The sequence below is a fragment of the Mesocricetus auratus genome, unplaced genomic scaffold (genome assembly GCF_017639785.1).
Source record: "Mesocricetus auratus isolate SY011 unplaced genomic scaffold, BCM_Maur_2.0 Super-Scaffold_2245, whole genome shotgun sequence".
Lineage (NCBI taxonomy): Eukaryota > Metazoa > Chordata > Mammalia > Rodentia > Cricetidae > Mesocricetus > Mesocricetus auratus.
This window is the reverse complement of record NW_024429180.1, coordinates 48168241-48182536: the sequence shown is the minus strand read 5'-3', so window position 1 is coordinate 48182536 and position 14296 is coordinate 48168241. Positions and strand designations below refer to the sequence as shown.

At 42.3% G+C, this 14296-nt stretch overlaps 1 long non-coding RNA gene across 1 annotated transcript; it reads left to right on the top strand.

Moving 5' to 3' along the window:
• The first annotated feature begins 296 nt into the window (after positions 1-296).
• On the top strand, positions 297-12995 carry LOC121134363. Its single transcript, XR_005871456.1, has 6 exons — positions 297-707; positions 3728-3776; positions 4578-4693; positions 6783-6848; positions 7734-7811; positions 11956-12995. It is a non-coding gene; the product is annotated as an uncharacterized LOC121134363 (long non-coding RNA).
• The last annotated feature ends 1301 nt before the right edge of the window (positions 12996-14296 follow it).

The window sequence follows — 14296 nt, the reverse complement described above, 5'->3', positions numbered from 1 at the left end:
ACATCTCAAAGGCAGCAAAGGCCAGGCATGTACTGACTTCATGTCACTCCAGCCTCTGCTTCTGTTGTCACAGCCCCTTCTCTGACTGACTCTCCTGCCCCCACCTGTCACTCCTAAGGAGCCTTTGATTGCCCTGGAGCACCTGGGTAGTCCAGGATGACCTCCCCTTGCAGGCTCTCTTCTGTTGTGACGGACACCCCAGACTTAGATTTGTAAAGAAAGGAGGTTTATCTTGGCTCACAGTTCTGGAGGCTGCACACCCAAGATCAGGCAGCCACATCTGGAGAGGCCTGTGCTATGGATGAAGAGCAGAAAAGCAAGGGAGTGAACGCAGAATGGACAGACATGAAAAGGAGGCTTCATTTCCAGCAACCACCCTCACAGTCACCGACGGGAAGAACTCCAGGGTTAATCTTCATGAACCTCTCCTTTCTGCTTCCTAACTTCAGAAGCAATGTGACCAGTGGTCCCGGGCCCCTCCCAACACCTGTGAGGATGGACCGTTCCCTCACACTGGGAGCCAGCAGTAAACCCTTACTTCCTGAAGTTGCTTCTGTGGGGGCATTTTGTCTGAGCAACAGGAAATGTACACACTCCCTCCGTGAATGGCAACCCTCCATGGTGAGCAAGGCGCTGGAAATACGCCAAGTCCCGTGGCCCGGTATATCCCTATCCGCGGCAAGGAAGATGTGGATGTCTCCGTGGAGGTCAGTGGGAAGGTGACTGGCCCTGGGCCTCCCAAGCTTTGCTTCCTCACGGTTGCTTCAGTGGTTCCTCTCTCACATTTGGGGAGCTGGTACCTCTGTTGCCTGGCACACAGGAAGCCCTTAGATACAGGGTCAGTTTCTTAGCGTCTGAAGGCGGGACGAGAGAGCTTTCTCCCAGCTAATTCTCCAGGGCTGGCCTCCAGCCTTTCCTACTCTGTGTGCCCCACCCCAGGTTCTGTAGGCTCTAACCGAAGCATCTTTCTGCTCTTTTCTCCACACACGTCCACCAAGCAGTAAACAGCTACTCCTACCCCGCCAACTGCCGCTGTTTTTTCTCCACTTCTGAGCCGTGTCTGTTGCTCAGTTTGTGCTATTTCTGGAACCTGTCTAACCTCTCCTGCCATTTTTCTTTCTCCTGATCACAATAGTTGTATTCTTCAAACCACTGGGGGACAACTTCAGCCAGGAAGCCGGGTCTGCCTGGGGTGGCGGGGAGTGGGGGAGAGCACCACTGTGCGCAGCTGTGCCCTCCACGCCCGCAGCTGTGCCCTCCACGCCCCCATCTCGGGCAACGCCAACACCTGGGCCCCTCACTCATCGGCAGAGACGTCTGAAGCTGCTTAAATTCGCTGCCTCAGCACTTGCTTCCAACTTCTAATAGCACCTGGCATTTGCAGTGCCTTTCACAAACCACTTAGACACGGCTGCTTTTAATTTGAGCCTCCAACGCCCTTCTGAGGTAAGCAGAACAATGAATCCTGCCCTGGCTCTGCAGAGAAAGAACTGGGCTTAGATGGAGCCGGTCTCTCACCAAAGGCCAGGGGCGCTAAAACAGTAAAAGCAGCCCAAATCCAGGCTTAAATCTAACACTTTCCTCACCCGTGGTCGGCTTCACCTGCAACACAATTCCCGAGGTTTCAGAACCTACGTCCGTTTTGCAGATAAGCTTGTCAAAGAAAACAAGGCACTAGGATTAATCCTGGCTTGGGGAAAAAACGGCTACACCCTCTTCAGGGTTAGCTGCTGGTTTTGTTTGGAACCACAAGCAAAGCTAGCACAGGGAGAAGACAAAGCTTCTACTTGTATTTCATTTTGGATCCTCCTCCAAGCTCAAAGACAAAAAGAAAGAGAAAGAAAGAAAGAAAGAAAGAAAGAAAGAAAGAAAGAAAGAAAGAAAGAAAGAAAGAAAGAAAGAGAAAGAAGAAGAAAAGAGGAAAGTCACATTGCTGTCTTCTTTGTTATCTGAAGCAATGCCACAAGGAAATTGAGCCAGCTTGGCTATGGGAGTGCTTTTCCTTTGATGAGGTTGTACAGCCCTGTGCAACCAGTGAAGACATTGAGCAAAAGCCACAGCAGACCACTGCCCTGCAAGGTGATTTCCCTCACCAACAAGCTTGATCTGGGCACAAGTGCACACACACACACACACACACACACACACACACACTCACACACACACACACACACACACACACGTCATTACCACTCATACTTTGCCCTCTGCTCTGGCTGATCAAGTTACACGTGCACAGACCATTTATTATGTGGCTGCTGTTTGTCTTCTGGTCTGTGTCTTTGCTAACTTGTGGGGGGCATGATTTCCTGTAGGTCAGTGGCTCTGAACCTTTCTAATGTTGCGGCCTTTTAATACAGTTCCTCGCGTTGTGGGGAACCCCAACCATAAAATTATTTCATTGCCACTTCATAACTGTCATCTTGCTACTGTTATGAACTATAATGTAAATATAAATAAATATGCAACACCTGTGGGGGTCGAGACCCACAGGTTGAGAACCTCGACTGTAGGTAGCTATGAAAAAGGGTTTAGAGTGTTCATCCCAGATGAATCAGTGGCACAGATGTTTCTTAAAATGTACCCAAGCTAGCTGAAACCATATAGATTTCCCTGTTTGAGGAGAGGTGGTCTTCCCTAGGGAAAAGCACACTAATTGGTTGTCCAATGTCAAATGGTCAGACCTGAAAACATACGTACATGTAACATTGTACAAACTAAATAGGTTATATTTAGGAATATACATCTATATACACATATAAATGTATGCAATAGCAATTATTTAAAAAGCAAAGAGCACATGAACTTGGAGGGAGAGGAACAGCATGTGAGAGGATTAGGAGAGAGGGAAAGGAAGGGAGACTTGTTATAATTAAATTATAATCTGAAATAAAGATTCTCTTGTTCGTACAGTTTAGCTCTGTCACACACATTGAACCAGCCATCTTAAATAAGACAGGCATAAGCAGGTGGAGTTCCCTTACACAAAGCCTGGATAGAGACGGGGGGGGGGGCTCACCCATCTGGTCACCCTTCTAACTCTCTAGTCATCCCATCCCCAAACAGGCATGCTAAAGAAGCCACGACAACACAGCCAGTTAACCTCACGTTGTCTAACATAACCCTCAACCTCAACACCACTGGAGTTTGTCGCAGCATAACTCGTCACTGGGAGAGCTGCCTTGTGCATTGTAAAATGTTTAGCCATGTTCTTCATCTCTGCTCGCTGGGTGCTATAGTTTAGATCTTGAATGTCCCCCTCAGGCCCCTCATCCTGATGCCTATGGGAGGCGGAGGAATCTTCGGAGGCGGAACCTAACGGGAGGTTTTCGGTCACTGGGCGAGCCCTTGAAGCAGCTGTAGAGCTCTTCTCCTTCTCCTTTGTTTCCAGCTGTGAGGTGAACAGGCTTCTTCTGCCACATTCTCCCTCTCTGATATTCTTTACTTTTCCTTGGGGACAAAGCAACAAGCCAACTGACCATGGACTGAAACTTCCAAATCTGCAGCCAAAATGACCTTTCCTCTCTTTTGTTTTGGTATTTTGTTTTGTTTTGAGACAGAGTCTCACTATAGTGTAGCTCTGACTATCCTGGAATTCACTATGTAGACCAGGCTGGCCTAGAGGTCGCAATCTGCCTCTGCCTCCAAGTGCTGGAATTAAAGTCATGTGCCACTGTGCCCATTGACCTTTCTCTTTCTATTAATTATATTATGTCTTTTGTTACAGGGATGAAAAGCTGACCAACACACCAGTATATTCTACAAAGTTGCGACAAGTGAGAGTCTCCTGAGACATGTCCATCTCTGGTTGAGCTGCACTATATACTCAAATAGATTGTTTAAATTGGGTAACTTCATGGAATACAATAGTCCAAAATCTCTGCAGTCACCCCCCCCACACACACACACCCCTTCTTCCTCTCTGTCTTTCTAGTATCTCACAATCCTCCTGCCTTAGCCTCCCACATGCAGGGATTACAGGGTACACTGCCAAGCCTAACACATCTTACCATTTTCTACTTAGCAATTGAACATACGGTCATAAAGCAAGTATCAGTTGGTTATATGGAGAAAACTAGAAGATATTGTGGAGTCATAACAATTTGAGTAATGGCAGCCGTGTTTCTTTAAGTTACACTGCTCTTTCCTCTAGGGGCCTTCTCTGGTTCTGTCTTTCTCTCACAGTGCACGCTTCTAAGACAAGCTTGCATTGCACCTCTCGTCTTCATTTTCTTTCGCCTAAATAGGGCCTGGAGTAAAGCCACCGATAAGGACAAGCTGTGGAGTCAGTATTTAAAAAGCCTCTCAAAGTACCTCCTGTCATTGTCCTAACAGAGCAGGCCAGGAACCCGAAGAGGAAGTAACCCAGGACGAGGAGAGGTGCTCTTTTGAAACTGAAACATGCGTCCCCCTCCACGTCCCATGGGCTCATTGCCACTCTTCATCGTGATTGATAGCAGGGATTTTTTTTTCCATGAGTTGTTACTGCTGGCGGCCCAAGTAAAGGGAAGACATTCATCTGTCTTCTTTATTTCTGAGTAAAATACTGGAGGGTAAGTGTCTTTCTGCCTTTGCAGCTGCGACTCCATTTTCAATCTCTGCGTGGGACTGGCGACTGTGTATCGGAGCTCCCCTTCAGTGCCTTTGCCACAGGAGACCTAAAAGCAAACAGCATTTATTGCTCAGTTTCCTGGTGAGTCACACAGCCTATTAAGAGTGTAGCAAGGCAAGTTAGGATGACTAATGAAACAAATACAAGAAGGTTTCTTGTTTTGTTTTGTTTTAATTAAAGAAAGTTTACTTGGCCTAATGTTAAGGTTCCTTTGGCCAATGTCCTTACCAGTTTAAACACTTGTATTTAAATGTGATAATTACCCGTAAGCAATTAAAGCAATTCAAGTTTAGATACAAAGCAATCTGAAGAGTGCTGAAGAGATAGTCCAGTCAGTTAAATTACAAAATGAAAAGCTGGCTTAGATCCCACATTTAAATAGAAAAGGGGAACAAATGCCTGGCTTCATGGCTCATGGCGCTGGAGGTGGAGGGCAGATCCCTGGGCCTCACTGGCCAAGCAGCCCTGTCTGTCTAGTGAGTTCCAGGGAAGCCACAGACCCTGTCTCAAATTAAAAAGGAGGTCAATACCAATGTCCTCTGGCCACCTCTATGGGAACACACGCATGCCCACACGTGCGCGAGCATGCGTGCACACACAATCTGAAGAATAAGACTGATAAATGGACATTTAATAGAATAGTTAAAGAAACGAATACTCTTGCTTATCTGTAGACCTAGGGATTCTTGAAACAGGCGGAACTTTAGAAGTTCCCTAGACCAATCCTTATTTAGTTATTTAGTACAGCTAATAGTGAAACGGAAGCCACACCTGGAATCTCTCATGCCACCTGAACAGGAAGCCACACTTATGAATAAGTACTTCTGTTCCTACCTCCTCTTATCACATCTCTAGTGAGAGGGGTCTGAGGTTTCCTCCTCGAAGCACGCTGTTTCCTGCAGATAACATGCTGAATCTCTCACATCTGCACGCACTGCCTTTTCTACACAGATGACAATGAGCATGAAGAAACCCATCAAACCAAGCAGTGGGTCTGCTTTCTAGCACATCTCCACCAACCCTGGGTTTGCTTAGAGCAGCACAATTGTGTATCAGAGGTCTGAGGCTATTTCCACAGACACTTACATGCTGGGCATTGAGGTCAATGTCTGGCAGTTTAGATGCATTTCTTGCAAGCTCCTTAACTCTGTCTCTTGATGCCAAAAACATCAGAGTAGCAGTGGTCCAATTGTTGCTTAATTAAACATGCTTTTACATGCTTTTCATTCCCTGCGTTAAGTGTTTGTAAATCCATAGATTTGGACATTAATCTGGTTCTAGATCTCTAACACATAATAACAATAAGCTTAAAAATAGAACTATACTTTTGTATTGGCAAATGCCAACACTTATAGTAGATTTTTACATACTTATAGGTTAAATGTTACCATAAACAATGAAATCAACAACTCCACCCCCCCACAAAAAATCCAACAACAACATTTAAGGTTGGATTTCAAGGTCTTCAAGGAATGAATAAATCAGGGTTGTCAGCATTACTCTTTCACAATCAAAGTGCTTAAAATTTGAGGCGATTCACCAAGTGAACCCTGGCTGATGCAATGATTGTCCTGCCTTGTGAGGGCCCCTATGTCCTCTTGATGGCAACATCATCAAAAGTGGGACAGCAGTTATGGAGTGACTACAGTGCTCCAGTCAAAGAAAACCAAAGAGAAGCACCTTGCTGTAAAACCAAAGAGAAAGCCTTCCTGTATAATTTCAGGGGCAATATCAGGCAGGGTGTTCCAGGGGACAAATAAGTAGAAATATCAAGATAACATGGAGCAAAGAGACATTTCAGGATAAGCTAAAGAAAATAACACCTATTAAACTTCTCAAGCTAATCGCTGCAGCATTATACCATATAATGTGTTGGGGCTATTAGTACTAATAATAGTAATCATCATTTCTTATGAGTGCAGCATAGAGGACAGTTTTGCAGCAGTGGAAAGATGAACAGATAGACTTGAAAGGAAATCTCCACTGAGATTTGGCCTCAACCACCTCACTATTGTAAAATTATCATATGACCACATGTAAGGCAAGGGTTTTCTTCCCAACTCAGTTTCTGTAATTGAAGAAGATGACACTAACTTTGGTGACTAGAACCAAGAGTGTGTGCTAGTAGGGAACCCACTTACCTTTCTTACTAATGTGTTTCCTTTTTCAGAAGTAATCCCCCAAACAGACTTATCTTGTTGTGCTAAGGAAAAAACAAACAAGCAAATAAAAAAAGGTAAGAACAGAATGTTAGGAGAAAATATAAAGCCCTATCAATAACTTAAGGCAGCATGTGAATTCATACTTTTACTGACATAATTGTAGATTCCCATGCAGCTATAAAAAAATAGCATGGATGATACTTTCTACCAGTTTCCTATTTTGCAAAACAGTATACTTCCATAAGCATGAAGCTGCCTTGGTTCAACACATGTGCCTTATACATATTTCCCTGGTTCACTATGTACTAACATTTGTGTGCTTCATTCTGTACAGTTTTACTACACGTGGGCTCATGCCATCAGTTCACATACAGGCCACTCCATTCCCACAGGGATTTCCTCCTTTTAAAAGCACTCACTTCTCCCTGTCCCCCATCTTTAACCCCTGGCAACTACTAATCTATTCTCTAAAATTTTGTCATTTAGAAAATGTTGCAGAAACAGCACCATACGGTATGGAACATTTTCAGAGTGGTTTTTACACTCAGCATAATGCCCCAAAGAGTCATCCAAGTTATTGCTTTCAACAATTGTTGGCTAGATTTAGTTCTTGTATAATCATCGATCTATTAAAAGCCATGAGCTTTTTAAGTAGTTGTTTGTTTTTAACTATTACAGTTATACTCTATGGATGGTCATGTGTAGGATCGTTTTATTTGGTCAAGAGCACAATTGTTAGGGCATAGATTAATTCAGTGTTAATTTTTAGGTCACAGGTTAAATGAATGAATTAACATACTATGCTACATTATTTCCAGGCGTTATGAGAATTTACTAGATTATTTTCAGAGTAGCTATATAATTTCACCTTCCTACCAACAAAGATGTAACAACAGTTTCTCCATATCATCACCAGCACCTCCTGTTGTCACTTGTTTGTTCTGTTTGTCATTTGGTAGGTATGAAGTAATACTGCATCATAATCTTAATTTGGATTTCTCCAAAGGCAACAACACCCATCAAACATCTCGGCATAGGTATGTTTGCCCTACTACCAGAATGCTTTGGGGGCAAAAAGCCTCTACATGGTTTTCATCCATTTTCTGATTTCTGATCACTCATTGATAATTTTTTTACATACTACTGGATTCAGCTTGATAAGGAATTTATTATGGGCCAATATGTGTAAATTTATGAGGATATTGGTCTGTGCTAGGTAAGCCACAAATGAAGTCTTAAAAATCCAAATTATCTGCTATATATGATAACTCATACCTTTAATCCCAACACTCAGGAAGCAGAGGCATATGGATCTCTGTGAGTTCTAGGACAGCCTCTTCTCTTTAATCAGGTCCAGGCTGGCCAGGGTTACATAGTGAGATCTTGTCTCAAAAATACTTTTAAGCCCAAATTATCAAAAGCAAACAGACTATATTGATCAATGTACATAAGAAACCTATATTTAAAACTAGCCTAAAATGAAAAAGAATCATAATTGAAAATATCCCAAACCTTAATGACATTGCATTAATTTATAATTTTATATGAATTATAAAATTCATAAGCTATATAGATGGTAATATAGGAATTTTTTAGTTTTAAATGCCTACATTTGAGCTAAACACATTTTTTTCCAAACAGGCCATGCTCTCCTGAACTCCCAGAGTTTTAGGTCTAGGTACTGACCTCGATCTATAATCCACCAAAACATGGATGCCTAAACACCAGTGTAAAAACACAATCAATAACAGCCAGGGCAATATGTCTCCACCAGAGTCCAGCTGTCCTACCGTAGCAGGCCCTGAATATTCCAACATAGTTGAAACACAAAGCAAACAAAACAAAACAAAAACCCTTAAAACCACTTATATGAAGATGATAGAGGTCCTAAGGAAGGAAATGAATAAATCCCTAAAGAAAGCCAGGAAAACACACACACACACACACACACACACACACACACACACACACACACACACACACGAAGGAAATGGATACATCCCTTAAGGATATCTAAGAAAATACAAATAGTTGAAGGAAAGGCAAAATTGTTCAAGATCTGAAAGTGGAAATAGAAGTAATAAAGAAATCACAAACTGAAGGAATTCTGGAAATGAAAAATTTAGGAACTACAGAGCAAGCTTCACCAGCAAAACACAAGAGAAGAAGGAGGGAATCTTGGGCTTTGACGATACGATAGAAGAAATGGATACATTGGTTAAAAAATGTTAATTCTAAAAAATTCCTGACATAAAACATCCAGGAAGGCTGGGCAGTGGTGATGCTTGCCTTTAATCCCAGCACTTGGGAGGCAGAGATAGGCAGACCTCTGTGAGTTCGAGGCCAGCCTCGTCTACAGAAAGAGTTCCAGGAAAGGCTCCAAAGCTATAGAGAAACCCTGTCTCAAAAAACAAACAAATCCAGGGAATCTGGGACACTATGAAAAAAATCAAACCTAAGAATAACAGGACTAGAGGAAGAAAATGAAACCCAGGTCAAAGGTCAGAAAATAATTTCAACAAAATTATATAAGAAAATTTTCCTAACCTAAAGAAGATGTCTATAAAGGTACAAGAAGCATACAGAACACCAAATATACTGGACCAGAAAAGAAAGTCCCCTCACCACATTATAATCAAAACACTAAACATACAGAACAAAACAAACAAAAAAGAATATTAAAATCTGCAAGGAAAAAAGATCAAGTAACATATAAAGGCAGGTCTATTAATTACTTCTCAATGGAGACTCTAAAAGCCAAAAGGGTCTGGACAGATGTGCTACAGATACTAAGAGACCATGGATGCCAACCCAGACTACTATACCCAGCAAAACTTCCAGTCACCATAGATGGAGAAAATAAGATATTCCAGATAAAGCCAATTTAAACAATATCTTTCTATAAATCCAATCCTACAGATGGTGCTAGAAGGAAAACTCCAAACTAAGAAGGTTAACTACACCCATGAAAACAAAGGAAATAAACTCACTCTGGCAAAACCAAAAGAAGGGAAACACATACACACACACTACTATCACTACTACCACCACCACCAACAACAACAACATAACAGAAATCAACAATTATTGGTCAGTGATATTTGTCTCACCCCTCCTCCCTCCCCAAAAGTCATAGACCAATAGAATGTGAAAAAATGATCCATCTTTCTGTTGCATCCAAGTAACATACCTCAACATCAAGGAGAGACATTACCTCAAGGTAAAAGGTTGGAAAAAGATATCCAAGCAAATGAACTTAAGAAGCAAACTAGTGGACACATTTTAACTTCTAACAAAATAGATCAAATCAAAACTAATCATCAGAGGAAAAATCCACAAGATGACATTTTAATTCTTAACATCTATTCCCCAAACACAAGGGAACCCATTTTTGTGTTAAAAAAATTACTACTACAGCTTAAATCACATATTTATCTTCAAACTATTCTCACCAAAGGGCAGGTCATCCAGACAAAAGTAAACAAAGAAAGACTGGCCCTAACAGACATTTACAGAACATGCCACCCAAACACACACACACACACACACACACACACACACACACACACACACACACACATACTTTCTTCTCAGCACCATGGAACTTTTTCAAAAACTAGCCACATACTCAGACACAAAGAAAGTCTCAACAGATCCAGGAAAATTGAAATAACTCACTGAATCCCTTCAGACCACCACGGATTAAAGCTGGGTAGCAACCCAAACTGAAACAACAGAAAGCCTGCGAACTCATGGAACTGAACAAATCTATACTGAATGATAGTATAGATCAAGACAGAAATAAGGAAGAAAATAAATACTTTATAGAATTCAATAAAAATGAATACACAGCATACTCAAACTTACAGTACACAATGAAAGTGGTGTTAAGAGGAAAGTTCATACCACTAAGTGCCTACATAAAAAAAGAATTAGAAAGATCTCATACTAGCAACCTGACAGCACACCTGAAATCTGTAGAATAAAAAGTAAGCTCAGTAGATGGCAGGAAATAAGCTTAGGGCTGAAATCAATAAAATATAAACAAATAGAACAATACAAAGAACCAACGAAAGGAAGAGTTGGATCTTTGAGAAAATTAAAAAAAACAAAACAAAACAGACAAACCCTTGTCTAAACTGTCCAAAAGATGGAGTGAGAATATCCAAATTAACACAGTCAGAAATGAAAAGGGGGACATAATGGACACAGAGGAAATCCAGACACTCATCAGGGCATACTTTAAAAATCTATACTCCACAAAATTAGAAAATCTAAAAGAAATGGATAATTTTCTCTATAGTTGTCACTTACCAAAGTTAAAACAAGATAAACAACTTAAATAGATCTATAACCCATAGTGAAACAGAAGCAGCCATTAAAAGTCTCCCAATCGAGAAAAAAAAAAAGCCTGCAGGCCAGATGGTTTTAGTTCACAATTCTATCAGACTTTCAAAGAAGAGTCAGGATGATCCCAGTGAGGACTCCTAGTATGGCAGGTACTGAGTATGAACTGTTTCTTGTAGTGAGGCAATGTTTCCAGTGCAATACTGGGTTGCATTTGGTTGAGTTGTTAGCTAAGGGGTCCTGTCATCCAAACAACTTAGGCTGGCGCTAGGACAAAGGATTGGTCTCTGCAAACTAACAGAGGCCCCATTGCCAAGGACAGCATCCACACAGCTCAATAAATACAAGGAGAGGTTGAGCTGGTACCTGCATGGAGCCTTTACCTCTATGTATTAGTCTCTGTGGTGTGGGAAGGCACTCTGTAGACTACCAAAAGTAAAATCAAGACACCAGTCCAGCCACAAAACCTTTAACCTACAATCTGTCCTGCCTACAAGACATGCTGGGCAGTGCTGGCTCAGAACTTTTGGAGTGGCCAACCAATGTCTGATTCAACCCAAGGCCTACTCCATGAGAAAGAACCCATGCCTGATACTACTTGGATGTCCAGGAACTTGAGATTAGTTAGACCAGAGGCCTAGTGTATTAGTTAGGGTTTTATTGCTGTGAAGAGACACAATTACCACAGCAACTCTTATAAAAAAAAAGCATTTAATTGGGGCTGGCTTACAGTTCAGAGGTTTAGTCTACTATCATCATGGTAGGAAGCATGGCAGCTGGCAGGCAGACTTGGTGTTGGAAAAGCTTCTGAGAGTCCTGCCTCTTTTTTTGCAGGAAACAGGAAGAGTGCCACACTGGGCATGGCTTGAGCATCTGAGACCTCAAAGCCCGCCGCCAGTGACCCACTTCCTCCAACAAGGTCTCACCTACTCCTAATAGTGCCACGTCCTATGGGCTCATGGGAGCCACTTTTATTCAAACCACCACACCTAGGATAAGTGCCTTGTCCAGTAGTCACTCCAAAGGCTTCCTCTGGCAGCAGATGGTACCGGATGCAGAGACCCACCACCAGACATTAGGCAGAGATAGAATCTAAATCGGAGGACTCCATCGGGCCCCTCTCCTCATAGCTTGGGGAATCCTGAAGAAGAGTGGGCAGGAAGATTGTAGAAGCCAGAGGGAATGGAGGACACCAGGAGAACACAGCCTACCCAATCAACCAAGCAGGGCTCATGTGGGCCACAGAGATGGACCCAGCAAGCACTGGGCAGGCCACAGAGATGGACCTGCAGGGATCTGCACTAGGTCCTCCTGGGACTCCTCTTCCTGTTACTTGCTTTATTCAGCCTCAGTGTGGGAGCTTTTTTTCTTGTATTGTTCTGTTTTGTTTTGTTGTGTTTGGTTGCTGTTTATTGGAGGCCTGCTTTTTTCTGAAGGGAGATGGGATTTGGTGGGAGGGAGGATTGGGAGAAATGGAGGGAGGGAAAACTGTGGTCAGGATGCATTGTTTGAGAGAAGAATCTACTCTCAATAAAAAGACTCAGCACAGACACCCAAATTAATTCATCCACTCAACAATTTTTACAATGTATTCTGACCATATGCATCCCATAATTTATTTCACTGAACCCCCTTTTCTTCCCAAACAACCCCCTCCTATTTTCATGTCTTTGGGTGCTTGTGTGTTGACCCAAAATGTTATTCTGCCACCTCTGATTGATTAAGAGAAGCCCAAATGTAAAGAGTGTTCTATGTATGGGCCAGAACACGGAAGCACAAATCAGCAAACAACATTTCACAATTCATTTAGAGATTGTCAGTCTCAAAATATACTTCACTTGTTTGACCAATAAAATTTGTCATCATAAACACCATTTGCTCCTATAATACATATATCTGTTTAAAAAGAACATTTTCACTGAGCACTGTCATGGGAAGATAATCATCTTTCAGGTGCTGACCGGGGAAGGGACGGGTGGAGTTCTTGTGCTCAGGGATTCCGCTGACCTTTTAGGCAGATGCGGAAGATGTATCTGAACCCTGAACTAGTTCAAAGCATCTCACAGGAGGAGGAAGACAAAGAATCATGTGAGGTCATGGGAACCAGGAAGACTAGTTAAACTGGGTACTGGACCTTCTGGTTACTAGGTGGCAGATGCTGGGTCTTGGGCAAAAGTAAGACATGGAAGAACTTTGTTCATAAATACCGAGGAAAGGGAAAGAATTCCAGGACGTTAACCACAGAATGACACTGCCAAATTCTAAAAGTCCAAAAGAAACCCTGTCAGATCCATACAGATGTCAGGAATTATAAGTAGGTTGGCTGGAGAGAGAGAGAGCAGAGAATGACAGTGGCCAAGGTCATAGGGTCCAGTGGCGTCTTGTCACATCTTCCTGGTTTCTAGTTGCTGTTACTATTTTTTTTAGATTTATTTATTTTCTATGTATACAGTGTTCTGCCTGCATGCATGCCTGCACGCCAGAAAAGAGCACAAGATCTCATTATACAGATGGTTGTGAGCCTTCATCTCTCCAGCCCCCAGCTGTTGTTATTTTTAAATATGGGTATATTGAAGCTCACTTTCTTCCTTAGTCTGGCTGTGAACTTAAAGTGATCCTCCTGCATCTGCACCAACCCTCTCAGCTCTTTGGTTTCTTAATAATAAAAGTCCTGGCCGCGTGTTGGCAGTTCTCACCTTTAATCCCAGCACTCGGGATACAGAGCAGGTGGATCTCTGTGAGTTCAGGGCCACCCTGGTCTCCAGAGTGAGTTCCAGGATAGCCTCCAAAGCAATACAGAGAATACAGAAAAACCCTGTTTTGAAAAACCAAAATAATAATAATAATAATAATAATAATAATAATAATAATAATAATAAAAGTCTTGGCTAGCTGTCAGCCCCACTGTGAACTGTTGACTTGTTACTGACTTCTTTCTTTCTTTCTTTCTTTCTTTCTTTCTTTCTTTCTTTCTTTCTTTCTTTTTTTGGTTTTTTGAGACAGGGTTTCTCTTTATGGCTTTGGAGGCTGTCCTGGAACTCGCTCTGTAGACCAGGCTGGCCTTGAACTCACAGAGATCTGCCTGCCTCAGCATCCCGAGTTCTGGAACTAAAGGCGTGTGCCCAGCTTTGTTACTGATTTCCATGTTTCCTAGTTTTACTCTTGATTTCTTCTT